Raw genomic sequence first — 12,063 nt, forward strand, 5'->3', positions numbered from 1 at the left:
GACTGATTCATGAAAACATTTTCTGGACTTTTTCCTTTAGGTATGTCCTCTAAACTGATAGAAGTAAACAGTGTTGTGAAATCAGGGTAAACAGAGAAAAGACATACCCAGCAGCTGGTGCTAAGAAATGTACTCAAATGAACAAAGTACCTTAATGTTCAAATAACATAACTTTAACTATTAAAGAAATAGTAACCAACATTTTTATTTATCTCAAGATAGGAAAAATACCAATCTTGGTGTGTTTGATAGGCAAAATCATCTCCTATCTTGCTAAACTTGTGTTTTAAATGGCAGCAATTTGCTTTGAGAGATGTGGTAATCTCTTAATGTTAACTACTAAAGGAGAGAAATATTGAAAAGATATATATACATAATTATGCTTTGTCATAAACATGTTTCAAGATATCCAAATAGATAATTTTGTTGAAAATGGATACTTTCCTGAGTGTTGTATCAGGATATATTTTATTTTTATTTACTCAAAAGAAAACAAAATTTGGTTTTGTGAATGGATGTATTTTTGTTGAATTTAGCCAGTTTAGAAACATGTTTTCAGCTTAATTAGTTGGAGTGATTTTAATTTTACAGGGGAGAAAAAGTATTAAGTTATCCATCTATTAATCTTAAGTATTAAAACATTTATTTTATATTTATTACATGTAGAAATAGAAATATATATATCTATATATACACACATACATATGTGTCTGTACTCTGTCAAGTCTTCAATCCAGATATTTCCAATTAATTTTAAAAGATTCTTTAAAAATGTGCTGCCAGTGCTAGCAGAGTTAAAGTCCAAACCTTTCCCAATTTACAGGAACGACCGTGGCCTACTCGGTGCTCTCCTCCTGTAGTCCTCATCTTTGGACACGGCCTCAACAATCTGTGCTGTCCTCTCTTTATCTAGAATATCTTTCCTCTCCTCTTCTTCACACATTCTCCTCTCAACCCACAGTCAGCAGATTTTATTCATTTTTCCAAGAAGTAGCACCACTAAGTTCACAAAGGCTTTGTGCCCTTACACTCCTTCCTTTGTGCTCTATGTATACTCCATTTATAGCCTGAGTCCTTGTTTGTATTTTGTGTTCCCCTACATATTAATGTTATGTGCTGCTTCTGCATAACACATTATCATCAACTTAAAATCCTTTTCATTATCTAGCATTTCTTTATTTTTTCTCTTTTTATATTTTAAATTATGAAAGTATGGTAATACCTTTACAGAAGGAGGCTTGGAAAATACAGAACAGAGTTACATGTAGTTCCACTACATCTTATACTTATTTTTTTTAAGTAGATACATTAAAATTTTAGTTGGAGTTTCAATATCAAATCCTTAAAAATAAATAGAATGAATATACAGAAAAGTAGGATGTAATAGACCTGAAAATCGTCATGAACCAATTCAACATTTTTAAGCTTTATACAACTCACACAATGCTGCTGCTGCGCTGCTGCTGCTGCTGTGTCACTTCAGTCGTGTCCGACTCTGTGCGACCCCATAGACAGCAGCCAACCAGGCTTCCCATCCCTGGGATTCTCCAGGCAAGAACACTGGAGTGGGTTGCCATTTCCTTCTCCAATGCGTGAAAGTGAAGTTGCTTAGTCGTGTCTGACTCTAGCGACCCCATGAACTGGGGTAGAACTGGTAGACAGCAGCCTACCAGGCTCCTCCCTCCATGGGATTTTCTAGGCAAAAGGACTGGAGTGGGGTGCCATTGCCTTCTCTGTTTCACACAGTAGTAGGATACAAATTCTATTCAAATTCCAATAGACTATAAGACACTGAAACATATCTATGGACTTAAGGTGCAAAACTTCCATGGTCTACAGGTATTGAAATCATACAGAGTGTGTTCTCTTAACACTGTAGAATTATGTTTAGAAATCAATATCGAAGATATTTGAAAGTAAGCCGCATATTTTCAAGTTCTATGTGACATTTACCAAGAGGGATCTTTGACTTAGCTGTTGAAAGCCTCAATAAAGTTAGAAGACTAAAAAAACAGAGTGTGATTGCAGAGAAGAAAGCATTTACATAAGAAATTAATATCAAAATGAGAAATTAATATCAAAGATACTTTAAAAACCACAGGTATTTAGAAATTAAGTGTCCACTTTTAAATGATGGGTGTATCTAAGAAGCTATAGATACACCCTTATAGAATATTTCAGTTGGAGTTTCAATATAAAATTCTCAAAAATAAATAGAATGAATATACAGAAAAGTAGAAGGATATAGTAGACCTGAAAATCAGAAAATATTTGTAACAACAAAAATAAAATGTATCAGAATTTATTGGGTGCAGCTGCAGCTGCTCAATGCAGTTAAATACAATGTGTAATCTTGAATAAGGAAGGTATGAAAACAAATAATGGATACTAGCATAAAATTTTGTGAAATTTGAACAAAATCTGTAATTTAGTTAATAATACTATATCACATGTTAATTTCCTGTTTCGTTTTGTTTTGTTTTGTTTTGTTTTACAACATAGCATTTCTTTATATTCTCGGAATTGGATTAGATGTTTCCAGCCTCATTCAATTTTTTTTTTAAATCATGAAGATAATAAACTTTCTAGTCTTTTAGCAGTAATAATAGATGTAAAATACATGGAACTATATCAAAGTTTTGAGTAAATATAAATTAGAAATCTGGCATTCTATTCATACTAAGTACAACAAGTGGAATCAATATGTCATAAATTTTTTTAGCCAGGCAAACATTCACAAGTTTTCTAAAATATATATATTATACATACCATTTATATATATGTATGTGTGCAAAAGCTTTTCTACTATGCTTGATACAGGCTTGAGAAAGAACAACAGCAAAAAAATAAAAAGAGAAATTGGAAAACATAAGCTAAATGAAACGGTAAAACAATATGAAATAGAAAAAGTAAAACAAACGAGATAAAAGTAAAAAACCATCATATAGTCCAGTTGTTTTTAAACATGGATGCTCATTAGAAACAAATCTAGAGCTTTGGAGAATAAAAGCAATACTTGGGCATTTGTATTTTTCAAAAATTCCAAAATAATTCTGGTATGCATCTGGATTTTAAAAAATGATTACAGTTTTTTTCCACGAAATCGTAGTTTTAGTGATATAGAATTCTGTTATTTTCTCTTGACTGTTAATACAATGTTCAGTGCAGTTCAGTTCAGTCGCTCAGTTGTGTCTGACTCTGCGACCCCATGAATCGCAGCACGCCAGGCCTCCCTGTCCATCACCAACTCCCGGAGTTCACTCAAACTCACGTCCATCAAGTTGGTGATGCCATCGAACCATCTCATCCTCTGTCGTCCCCTTCTTCTCCTGCCCCCAATCCCTCGCAGCATCAGAGTCTTTTCCAATGAGTCAACTCTTTGCATGAGGTGGCCAAAGCACTGGAGTTTCACCTTTAGCATCATTCCTTCCAAAGAAGACCCAGGGCTGATCTCCTTCAGAATGGGCTGGTTGGATCTCCTTGCAGTCCAAGGGACTCTCAAGAGTCTTCTCCAACACCACAGTTCAAAAGCATCAATTCTTCGGCGCTCAGCCTTCTTCACAGCCCAACTCTTACATCCATACATGACAACTGGAAAAACCATAGCCTTGACTAGACGGACCTTTGTTGGAAAAGTAATGTCTCTGCTTTTGAATATGCTATCTAGGTTGGTCATAACTTTCCTTCCAAGGAGTAAGCGTCTTTTAATTTCATGGCTGCAGTCACCATCTGCAATGATTTTGGAGCCCAAAAAATAAAGTCTGACACTGTTTCCACTGTTTTCCCATCTATTTGCCATGAAGTGATGGGACCAGATGCCATGATCTTCATTTTCTGAATGTTGAGCTTTAAGCCAACCTTTTCACTCTCCACTTTCACTTTCATCAAGAGGATTTTTAGTTCCTCTTCATTTTCTGCCATAAGGGTGGTAACATCTGCATATCTGAGGTTATTGATATTTCTCCTGGCAATCTTGATTCCAGCTTCTGCTTCTTCCAGCCAGCGTTTCTCATGATGTACTCTGCATAGAAGTTAAATAAGCAGGGTGACAATATACAGCCTTGACGTACTCCTTTTCCTATTTGGAACCAGTCTGTTGTTCCATGTCCAGTTCTAACTGTTGCTTCCTGACCTGCATATAGGTTTCTCAAGAGGCAGGTCAGGTGGTCTGGTATTCCCATCTCTTTCAGGATTTTCCACAGTTGATTGTGATCCACACAGTCAAAGGCTTTGGCATAGTCAATAAAGCAGAAATAGATGTTTTTCTGGAACTCTCTTGCTTTTTCCATGATCCAGCGGATGTTGGCAATTTGATCTCTGGTTCCTCTGCCTTTTCTAAAAGTGAATAATATTTGTATAATCACAATAGTAAAAGATGTTTATCAGTTTTTACACCAATAGCCAGACAAAAATTAAAGATAATTACAATTGCAAGCCATAATGGAAACATGATTAACTTAATATAAAATAATTACATATAATTTAGGTGATTAGATAGAGTGATGTGGTAAATGGAAGTCCATACATGCATGTGTGTTTTCATCTGCCCAGCCTGTCTATAGATCTTTTGGTTGATGCATTTAATCCATTTATACTTAAGGAATTGTTTATATGTATGATTCTCTTATCATTTTCTTAATTGTCTTCGGTTTATTCTGTGTGGGTCTTTCCCTTCTTTTGTGGTTCCTGCCTGAAGAAGTTCCTTTGGCATTTGTTGAAAAGCTGGTTTGGTGGTGCTGAATTCTCTTAACTTTTGCTTGTCTGGAAGGCTTTTAATTTGTCCATCAAATCTGTCCAACAAGAGTCTTGCTGGGTAAAGTATTCTTGGTTGTAGGTTCTTCGCTTTCATCACTTTAAATATATTGTAATTCACGTTTCTTTAAGTTAGAAATCTGTATGAGTTTCAGTGGGTTCTCTGCTTAGGATACCACAAAACTCATATCAAGGTGTCAGCCAGGCTGGACTGTAATCTAGATGCTCTTGGGAAAATCTGCTTCCAGTCTTTTTCAGATTGTCATCAGAATTCCATTCCTCATGCTTGTTAATTGGCCAGGGGTCACTCTCCATTCCCTATATGTGGACCCTCAGTCTTCAAAGTCAGCAGTAGCTCATTAAACCTGACACATCCAAATTCTCCTTCAGGAGGATTTGAATCTCTCTGTCCAATCAGCTAGAGAAAGTTGCTTTTTAAGGGCTCATGTAGTTAGATATAGCACATCAGGATAATCTCTTTTGATTAATTCAATGTCTACTGATTAGTAAGCTTAATCACATTTGGAAAAATCTGTTGACTATGATATAGTCATGGGCATGATGTCATATTAATAGGGCAGGAAATCTTGGAAGCCATTTTAATATTCTACCTACCCCAAGCTAGATTTTTCAAGGGCAGAGAGCATGTCTTATTTGACTTTTAACCGTGTCATGATAATAATGAGGGAGAATGATTATGTATTTATTATGTGTAAAGTATTATGCTAAGCATGTGACTTAACTCATTTAATCCTTAAATAGTTCTCATAGTGACCCCACTAAACAAATGTAATGTAGAAGACTTGCCCTAGGATAATTGTGATTATTAAATAAGATAATGCATGTAACGCATAGCCCAGGGCCTGGCATATGTTCTTCCATTGTTTTTATAACTTGACACGTAGCATGTAACAAATATAGGAATATATAGGAAATATAGGAACAAAAAAGAGGAATGAGAAGAAAGAGCTGGTACTTGTGTGTGTGATATGTGTACATACATACAGATGTATCATTTTAAAAGAAAGGATAACTCCTCCCTCATTTTCACTTTATGCTTGATGAGAGCATACTGGAATTACAGTGCATGACAATTTATTTGTCGTGTTGTTTAGTTGCTAAGTCATGTCCAACTCTTTCGACCCCAGGGACTGTAGCCCACCAGGCTCCTCTGTCCATGGGATTTCCCAGGCAAAAATACTAAAATGGGTTGCCAATTGAACCTCTGACTCCTGCCTTCCAGGCAGATTCTTTACTGCTGAGCCACGAGGGAAACCCATGAACAAAAATTTAAAAGATACTTAACATATGTCCATATTCTTATTGTCCTTCTAATAAAACTCGGAGTTTATAAAATTAAAAAAATACGTATTCTTGAGAAGTGCACAGTTTAGTTGGTGGGATCAACTATAAGAGACTATTGGTATGGCTTACTGCTTAAATTTGCCTGCCTCATATATATACATAACCAGTCTTCCCAGGTGGCTCAGTGGTAAAGAATCCACTTACCAATGTAGGACACACAGATTTGATCCTTGGGTCGGGAAGATCCCCTGGAGAAGGAAATGGCAACCCATTCTAGTATTCTTGCCTTAAAAATTCCATTGACAGGATCCGGCAGGCTACAGTCCATGGGTTTGCAAAGAGTCAGGCGTGACTGAGTGACTGAGCACGAGTATATATAATAAATATATCTGTATACAGACACTTATAACAGTTTCTACCTACCATCAACGAACTTAACAAATCAGTTGAAAAGATTAAAACATAAAACAATGATGGGTACTATAAAAGAACAATCACAATAATAAGATTATGCATCTGATTTTAAGTGCTGTGAGAGATCCACAGGGAGTATGACAACTTGTACATAGCAATTTTTCAACAAGTGCAGAAGGCCTTTGTATCTTTTTACTACTAAAATGATGAATTAAGCAGTGTACAATTACATACTATGAATATCTTTGATGTCAGAATATATCACAAAAAGATTTTTCAAATCTAGGAGAAATAAGTAGAAGTCAATTTATTCAACAGGCTATAGGAGTTTAATTTTATACCATTCAAATTTAAAGGAGATGAGTTGTCATGGAAGTTTGTAGAAAGGAATTATTGGATAGGGCGGTTAACCTACTGTTAAGGCAAGAATCAACAAGCAGATTGGTACGGCTGAAGGAAAAATGGAAGTAGGGAAAGGTTACCATCTGCTGGACCATGAGCAAGGCGCTAATGCCAGCTCAAGAAAATAAGTCAAACTAAGTAGGACTCTTGGACACTCATGGGCAAGTCTGGGTCAGTCTCTTGTGGGGTCACTGCTCCCTTCTCCTGAGTCCTGGTGTTCACAGGGTTTTGTTTGTACCCTCCAAGAGTCTGTTTCCCCAGTCCTGTGTAAGTTCTAGTGGCTCTATGATGGGGTTAATGTCGACCTCCTCCAAGAGGGCCTATGCCATATGCCATACCCAGGTTGCTCCCAGAGCACCTGTCCCTTCGGCAAGCCACTGCTGACCCGTACCTCCACAGAAAACAAACACTCAAAGGCAGGTCTGGCTCAGTCTCGAGGTTCTCCTGGTGTGCACCTGGAATGTTAGGTCCATGAATGAAGGCAAGTTGGAAGTGGTCAAACAGGAGGTGGCAAGAGTGAACATCGACATTTTAGGAATCTGAAGTAAAATGGAAGGGAATGGGTGAATTTCATTCAGATGACCATTATATCTACTACTGTGAGCAAGAATCCCTTAGAAGAAATGGAATAACCATCATAGTCAACAAAAGAGTCCATAATGCAGTACTTTGGTGCAATCTCAAAAATGACAGGATGATCTCTGTTTGTTTCCAAGGCAAACCATTCAGTATCACAGTAATAAAAGTCTGTGCCCCAACCAGTAATGCTGAAGAAGCTGAAGTTGAATGGTTCTGTGAAGACCAACAACCTTCTAGAACTAACACCCTCAAAAGACATCCTTTTCATTATAGAGGACTGGAATGCAAAAGTAGGACATCAAGAGATACCTGGAGTAAAATAGGCAAATTTGGCCTTGGAGTACAAAATGAAGCAGGGCAAAGGCTAATGGAGTTTTGCCAAGAGAACACACTGGTTATACTAAACACCTTCTTCCAACAACACTAGAGAATACTCTACACATGGACATCACCAGATGGTCAATACTGTAATCAGATTGAATATGTACTTTGCAGCCAAAGATGGAGAAGCTCTATACAGTCAGTAAAAACAAGACCAGGAGCTGACTGTGGCTCAGAACATGAATTCCTTGTTACCAAATTCAGACTTAAATTGAAGGAAGTAGGGAAAACCACTAGACCATTCAGGTATGACCTAAATCAAATCCCTTGCGATTATACAGTGGAAGTGACAAATAGGTTCAAGGGATTAGATCTAACAGAGTGCCTGAAGAACTATGGATGGAGGTTCATGACTTTGTACAGGCAGTGAACAAAACCATCGCCAAGAAAAAGAAAAGCAAAAAAGGCAAAATGGCTGTCTGAGGAGCCCTTACAACTAGCTGTGAAAAGAGAAGTGAAAGGCAAAGGAGAAAAGGAAAGATACACTCATTAGAATGCAGAATTCCAAAGAATAGCAAGGAGAGATAAGAAAGCCTTCCTCAGCGACCAGTGCAAAGAAATAGAGGAAAACAATAGAAAGGGAAAGACTAGAGATCTCTTCAAGAAAATTAGAGATACCAAGGGAACATTTCATGCAAAAATGGGTTCAATAAAGGACAGAAATGGTATAGACCTAACAGAAGCAGAAGATATTAAGAAGAGGTGGCAAGAATACACAGAAGAGCTGTACAATAAACATCTTCACTACCCAGATAACCACAATGGTGTGATCACTCACCTAGAGCCAGACATCCTGGAATATGAAGTCAAGTGGGGCTTAGGAAGCATCACTACAAACAAAGCTAGTGGAGGTGATGGAATTCCAGTTGAGCTATTTCAAATCCTAAAAGATGATGCTGTGAAAGTGCTGCACTCAATATGCCAGCAAATTTGGAAAACTCAGCAGTGGCCACAGGACTGGAAAAGGTCAGTTTTCATTCCAATCCCAAAGAAAGGCAATGCCAAAAAATGCTCAAACTACCGCACAATTGCACTCATCTCACACGCTAGCAAAGTAATGCTCAAAATCCTTCAAGTTAGGCTTCAACAGTACATGAATTGAGAATTTCCAGATGTTCCAGCTGGATTTAGTAAAGGCAGAGGAACCAGAGATGAAATTGCCAACATCCCTTGGGTTATAGAAAAAGCAAGAGAGTTCCAGAAAAAACATCTGCTTTATTGACTACTCCAAAGCCTTTGACTGTGGATTACAGAAAACTGTGGAAAATTCTTAGAAATGGGAATGCCATACCACCTTACCTACATTCTGAGAAATTTGTAATCAGGCCAGGAAGCAACAGTTAGAACCGGACATGAAACAACAGACTGGTTTCTTATTGGGAAAGGAGTACTTCAAGGCTGTATATTGTCACCCTGCTTATTTAACTTGCATGCAGAGCACATCATGAGAAATACTGGGCTGGAAGAAGCACAAGCTGGAATCAAGATTGCCAGGAGAAATATAAATAACCTCAGATATGCAGATGACACCACCCTTATGGTAGAAAGCAAAGAAGAACTAAAGAGCCTTTTGATGAAAGTGAAAGATGAAAGTGAAAGTGAAAAAGTTGGCTTAAAACTCAACATTCATAAAACTAAGATCATGGCATCTGTCCCATCAATTCACGGCAAATAGATGGAGAAACAATGGAAACTCGGAGAGACTTTATTTTGGGGGGCTCCAAAATCACTGCAGATGGTGATTGCAACCATGAAATTAAAAAACTTGCTCCAAGCAATTTTAGTAGATTTCATGCCGACTCTGTGTGCAAAGCCTCGAACCGACGTCCCTCAGTCTACCTGCCCACTAGGGAGTACCCGTCTGAACAGATCATCGTGACAGAGAAAACAAACATTCTTTTGCGCTACCTACATCAGCAATGGGACAAAAAGAATGCCGCCAAGAAGAGAGACCAGGAGCAAGTGGAGCTAGAGGGCGAGAGCTCGGCGCCGCCCCGCAAGGTCGCGCGGACCGACAGCCTGGACATGCACGAGGACACTTAAGACTCACGCCCCCCTCAGGCGCCTCCCATCTTGTCTGCTCCTTGCCCACCTGCCTTGTGTAAGCGACCCCGCCCCACCCCTTCGCCGGCCCGCCCATACCCCTTCCACACCACTTCCAACCTCATAGGAGCCAATGTATTTATTTTCCTTGAGTTTTTATTTATGCTGTAAAACGCACCAAGCGATGGTTACAGGGGACGCCAGACCCAGTAGTGTGATGTTGGTAGACGCTTTAAAACAAAAACAAAAACGTTGTTACTCACCTCCCCCTGTCCCCTCCCCTTCCTCCTCTTGCCCCCCAGTTCTCCTCTGGAAAACTGGAGCGTGTCTACAAGGGTCCAGAGCCGGGACCCCGCTGCGGCCGGCCGGCAAGGGTGGGGGCCCTTCTCCCAGCGCCCACCTCCCGGTCCGGGCCTTAAAGACTTCGCCTTGTCTCGAGTTCCACCGGGACCTATTCTGTGCCCAGACCTTGCTCTGAGCTCGAGTAAGGGGAGAAGTCAGCCCTTCTGGATCTTTCTCTTAAGTCATTTTATCATGGACTAGTGCGTGCTCCGTGTCCACCCCAATAAAAGGATCTTTCCTACCCGAAAAAAAAAAAAAAAAAGCAGAGACATTACTTTGCCAACAAAGGTCTATCTGGTCAAAGCTATGGTTTTTCCAGTAGTCGTATATGGATGTGAGAGTTGGACTATAAAGAATTCTGAGCACCGAAGAGCTGATGCTTTTGAACTGTGGTGTTGGAGAAGACTCAATAGTTGCTTGGACTGCAAGGAGATCCAACTAGTCCATCCTAAAGGAAATTAGTCCTGAATATTCACTGGAAGGACTGATGCTGAAGCTGAAACTCCAATGCTTTGGCCACCTGATGTGAAGAACTGACTCATTTGAAAAGACCCTGATGCTGGGAAAGTACCACAGTTGGCAGATTTAGTGGAAAGACCACTTAGTTTATGAATTGGGGAACTGGATTCTAGTCCTTGGAAAAAATCACTAGCCATGTTGTCTTGAGCTATTATTTACCTTTTCAATATGTTTATCAGTAGAACCGCTAAAATGGTGTTTGTCTCCAACAAATCTAGAGAGCAGTAGGTTCCTGAGTTCATGCCTTTAGAGACTGCAGTCTGTGGGGGTGATGCCAAGTGTTTCTCCTCCTCCTAATTCAGCTGGAACAGCTCTAAGTTGATCTGTTTTGTGATTAAACCCCGTGAGCTAGTATTATAAAAGCCATCATTTTACAGATGAGATTTGAGGGACAGAACAATTCAGTAACTTGCCCACGATCTCATGGTTTATGAGACAGGATTTGAAAGTAATCAGTAATGATCCAAAGTGAGTGATCAACTTCATTGTACTATAGCCTCTAATAAAGGTGAAATAGCAAAAAAAAAAAAAAAGCATTGAGAGGAAGTTTTGCCATACTAACCTCTAAACTCTTTTTCCCTAGTGATGTGATCACTTGAAGTATCTGTTCATATTAAAGACCCTAATGAAAATCAGTGTCATTGACAGTTAGATCCAGCCTATACTATTTGGGTATCATGTCTGGCCCTAGGAGGCATTTGGGAGGGAAGGTCTGGGTTTTTATAAACCTAACTCTACTAGCAGGCTATGGAGAGCATTACAATAGAAATATGAAAGGGAGGAAAAGATTCCATCTAAGGACTTCTGGGAGAATGAGTATTTGAGCCAGGCTTAAAATACGAGTTGGTTTTCATTAATTGCATTTCTTTTTGGTAAAAAAGCAAGAGACAATAATTGTTTAAAAAAAAAACAAACAGCAGAAGATAAGAAAAATAAGTTGGCTGAATAATCCAGAGGAGTGAAGGGATACTAAGAAAGTTTGGACAGGAAAAGTGGGATCCTCAGCAGGATACTGATTGAAAGAATAAAGTTTTGTTTTCCTAGAGTGTTGACTACATCAACATATTTTAATATTGAGGTGAAAAAATGAATACAGAACTTACGATCTTAAGAACTGTGGTTCTAAGCCAGGAGTAATGTGTGTTCCATGGAAAATTTGGCAATGTCTGGAGACATTTTCGATTGCCCTCATGTGGATTCAGAATACTCCTTGAGTCTGGTGGCAAGAGACCAGGAATGCTGCTAAATGTATATGAAAGTCTTGTAGGATTGGGCTCTGCAGATACGGGAGAGAGTTTTCTGAGCAAGGGAACAGAAAGAACAATG

At 38.8% G+C, this 12,063-nt stretch overlaps 1 pseudogene across 1 annotated transcript; it reads left to right on the forward strand.

The window, feature by feature from the left end:
- Nucleotides 1-9,029: 9,029 nt before the first annotated feature.
- LOC147343057 (DET1- and DDB1-associated protein 1 pseudogene) lies at nt 9,030-11,268 on the forward strand (annotated as a pseudogene). Its single transcript, XR_015156915.1, has one exon. The product of XR_015156915.1 is annotated as a DET1- and DDB1-associated protein 1 pseudogene (transcript).
- The last annotated feature ends 795 nt before the right edge of the window (nt 11,269-12,063 follow it).

This window comes from Bos grunniens, chromosome 28, assembly GCF_055505025.1.
Source record: "Bos grunniens cultivar Pamir isolate PY7600 chromosome 28, Bosgru_T2T1.0, whole genome shotgun sequence".
Lineage (NCBI taxonomy): Eukaryota > Metazoa > Chordata > Mammalia > Artiodactyla > Bovidae > Bos > Bos grunniens.